Consider the following 4,542-nt stretch of genomic DNA (forward strand, 5'->3'; position numbering starts at 1 on the left):
TAAGGGAGAAAGGAGAAGCAGGGAGAGGGAGCACAGGGATGAGTAATTTCGAGGTCAGCCGGTCCCTTAGAGCTTTCAATTTTGTTCATTTGGGCTGTCCTGATTTCAGCTCAGATGTTCATTTTCCACCTTTGTAACACATCCACTCATTTGAACGATTCTCACAGATTCCTGTAACGGGAAGGAGAGAGAGCCTGCCAGGGAGAAGCTGACAGATGCTGGTCTGTTTGTAGCACAGCATTCCCATGATAGCAGGGGAAAGGGGCGGGGGTTGGGGGGGGGAATGCCTCCTGGGAGCCAGAGGAGCTAAGACAGGCCCCTTATTGGCTGTTGGCTTGGCCTTTCCGCCCCTGGTAGGGCGATAGGAAGAATAGCCCTCTGGCTGTTCTGAGCGAGTGCAAGGTCTCTCCAAAAATGGGGCCCAAGCAGCAATCTATGGCCCCGATCCCTCTCTAAGTCCATGGGCCATGGTTTCAGTGGGTTAAAGCTAAAGCAACCAGAAGAAAATTTCACACGCTACCCCAGATCAGCCTACTAGGCTGACACTGACAGAGGGGTCCGATCCTAAACGCTTTGGGACCCTGCAGATAGTTCCTTCGGCAACCTTAAGGCTCTCCGTTGAGGAAAAGAACCTTGTCCGTTAGGAAATCAGCAATCAGGCTTTCATATTTTGCTTCTTGCCAAATGTGAATTCCTCATTGTTAGTTTCCTCCTCAGCTGCGAGCCGCCGCTCACAAAGGAAAGCTGTTCAAATGGCCCCGAACTTCGGTTGGGGTTCGTAGCTTCTTAATCTACTTTTCCATTCCAGACTGTAACCGAAGACGATGCTTGCACTGCCCAGTGTGGCCGAGCCCTGGATGGGGAGAATAAGGTGTTAGGGTGCATGATCCTTACGTGGCGCTCACACTCACCGCCATGCGGGTGCCTCTGCTGCCTCTCCCTAGTTTTAGCCCTGCTGCCTGGGCATCTGGCATTTGCAGAAATGAGGCACCTGGGACATGAATCCCGTTCAAGAAATTGAGAGTCCATTCTACTGCACTTTATTATTTTTTTTTTTTTAACGTTCATTTTATTTTTGAGACAGGGAGACACAGCACGAACGGGGGAGGGTCAGAGAGAGAGGGAGACACAGAATCCGAAGCAGGCTCCAGGCTCTGAGCTGTCAGTACAGAGCCCAACGTGGGGCTCGAACCCACGAACTGCGAGATCATGACCTGAGCCGAAGTCGGACGCTTAACCAACTGAGCCACCCAGGCGCCCCTATTGCACTTTATTTTAGTTTACTTCCTGACTGTTCTACCAAAATACCAGACCCTATGTAAGCTTGTTTCAGTATAGTCACTTCTGCCTTCATTTGGCCCTGCTTTTGTATCTGAGCTCAACCCCACCTGAGGCTGCACATTCTACACGATGAAGTCAGGGTAAAAAGAATGCACCTCTAACATTTCAGCCCAGTGTCCACTCAACTGCCTCTTCTGCCCTTCTCAGGTAAACACACCTACACCCGGCAGGCAAAAAGCCCAGCATCTGTCACCTGCGACACAGAGAAGCCGGAATGTGAAAGAGGCAGGGAGGCAACAGCCCTCAGACCTCCCTTTAACAAATGTTCCCCTGTGGTTACTTAGACAAATCAAAGGAAGAGAGGAAGAACAAAGGCTCTTCCTTCTCCTAGGGCTTCTTGACAATGTGTGTCCTGGCTAGAGCATCAGATCTGGAAGAAGTCTAAAGGTCATCCAGTCCAGCCCCCTCCCCTGACAGATGCGGCAGGTGCAGCCTGGAAAGGGAAAGGGGGACTGGCCCAAGGCCACACAAGTGGCAGCACGGCTCGGAACTCAGGGATCCCAGGCTCTATGTGCTGGGCCCGGCAAAGGGAAACCCATACTGCTGGTTTGGTTTCTATTTATTACAGGGTAGACTGTCTTCTAGAGCCGGTATACGAGGACAAATCAACTCAAGGGAAAAGCTCAGACACCCAACGCAAACACAGTACCAGTATGGACGCGGATGTGATGTGCATTTGCCTGGAAGCTATCCATAACCATGCTCAAGTTGGAATAAGAAAGCCACGGAGACTCTGTCACCCGGAGTCTCCCCACACTCCCCCTCTACTCCTTGGAAACTGGAACGGAGGTCAGATCTGTCACCTAACTCCTTGAAGGCAAAGGAAGCAAAGCTCAGATGAAAAAAGGGAGGGAGAGCAGCCACCGAAGGGATCAGATTCTTATCAAGCGGGTTAAAAGTGTCCTATCCCACTGATGTTGTGACTCTGCTAAAGCCTGAGCTAAAGTCCAACACAGGCCAGGGATTCGATGACTTCGTTTACAATGACACATTCATTCCTGAGCTAATTGCTTATTTATTTAAGTGATAACTACTGTCCTCATTAGGGCACTTCAAAGACTGTGTTGAGCTGAAGAGTAATCAACAGAGATCCTACCTACTGTTGTGGTTCTCACAGTTACTGTTGCAAACCCTAGGTCTTTTTTATGCACCATGAGGTGCATATTTATTATATCTCTTGGTTGTATATACTGTTGTCTTTTATATTGCAAGATGAAATCTGCACATGAAAAGAGGTCTGGCAACTTCATTAGCTTCCTCTCTGGTCTTCCTGCCTCTTGATCCTGCCCCTAAAAATTACTCTCAGGGGGCGCCTGGGTGGCTCAGTCGGTTAAAAGCATCTGACTTCGGTTCAGGGTCATGATCTGACGATTCGTGAATTTGAGCCCCGCATCAGGCTCTGCATTGACAGTGTGGAGCCTGGAACCTGTTTCAGATTCTGTGTGTGTGTCTCTCTCTCTGCCCTTCTCCGCTTGCGTGTGTGAGCCCTCTCGCTCTCTCTCAAAAACAAATAAATAAATAAACTTTAAAAAATAAAAATAAAAATAAATTGGGGGCGCCTGGGTGGCGCAGTCGGTTAAGCGTCCGACTTCAGCCAGGTCGCGATCTCGCGGTCCGTGAGTTCGAGCCCCGCGTCAGGCTCTGGGCTGATGGCTCAGAGCCTGGAGCCTGTTTCCGATTCTGTGTCTCCCTCTCTCTCTGCCCCTCCCCCGTTCATGCTCTGTCTCTCTCTGTCCCAAAAATAAAAAAAAATAATAAATAAAATAAAAAGTTGAAAAAAAATAAATAAATAAATTGGGGTTCCCCGGGTGGCTCAGTCAGTTAAACATCTGACTTCCGCTCGGGTCGTGATCTCACCATTCCTGGGTTCAAGTCCCGCATAGGGCTCTGTGCTGACAGCTCAGAGCCTGGAGCCTCTTTGGATTCTGTGTCTCCCTCTCTCTCTCTCTCTGTGTCCTTCCCCTGCTCATGATCTGTCTCTCTCTCTCTCTGTCTCAAAAATAAATACACATTTAAAAACATCGGGGGGGGGGAGGGCGCCTGGGTGGCTCAGTCAGTTAAGTGTCCAACCTCAGCTCAGGTCATGATCTCACGGTTCATGTGTTCGAGTCCCACATCCGGCTCTGTGCTGACAGCTCAGAGCCTGGAGCCAGCTTCGTATTCTGTGTCTCCCTCTCTTTCTGCCCCTCCCTGACTCTCACTTTGTCTTTCTCTGTCTCTCAAAAAAAGAATAAGTGTTAAAAAAAATTTTTTTTTAATTGTTAGCATTCTAAAAATGGTGGGGGTGGGGCGTGCCTTGGTGGCTCAGTGGGTTGAACATGAGACTCTTGATTTCAGATCAGGTCATGATTTCACAGCTCGGGGACGGAGCCCCGAGTCAGGCTCCTCACTGAGCTTAGAGCCTGCTTGGGATTCTCTCTCTCCCTCTTTCCATTCCCAGCTTGAGTGTGTGTGTACTCGATCTCTCTCTCTCTCTCTCTCTCTCTCAATCTCTCTCTCTCAAAAAAAAAAAAAAAAAAAAGTTAGCATTTATTGAGAACATGCTCTATGCCAGGAACTGTGCTAGGGCTTTTTTTTCTTTCCAAGATTTTATTTAAATTCAAGTTAGTTAACATATCATGTAGTACCGGTTTCAGGAGCAGAATTTAGTGATTCATCACTTACATATAACACCCAGCGCTCGTCACAACTGCCCTGCTTAAGCCCATCCCCCTGCCCACTCCCCTCCAGCAACCATCATCAGTTTGTCCTCTATGGTTAAGAGTCTCTTGACGGTTTTTGTCCCTGTCTGTTTTTGTTGTGGAGTGGTTGCATTTTAAAGGTATTTTTTATGTCAGAAGTCAGGATTTCTGAGCCAGGATGTGCATTCCAGACCCTGCCTTCAGTATGCATGTGATAAAACTGAGGTTGGCATCCCCCTTGGCTGAAGGCAGAGCCCAGGGGTTGGATCCCCTGAGATACCATCTTCCCGTGCCCATTGGAACTCCAAACGCCAGGGACGCATCTCCCCCATCACGCTGCTGAATGGCCAGAGAAAAAGCCAGGTTTTTTTCCTCCTCAAAATGCAGCAGCCTGAGTCCCTACACTCAGCGATTGCCACCCTAAATAGCCCTCTAGCTGCTACAATCTGGATCAGCCCTCTGTGGACAGGCAGGGGGAGGGTGTAGCCGTGAGTCTCTAATGTTAACTTTTCACTTATGT

Source organism: Lynx canadensis, chromosome E1 (assembly GCF_007474595.2).
Source record: "Lynx canadensis isolate LIC74 chromosome E1, mLynCan4.pri.v2, whole genome shotgun sequence".
NCBI lineage: Eukaryota > Metazoa > Chordata > Mammalia > Carnivora > Felidae > Lynx > Lynx canadensis.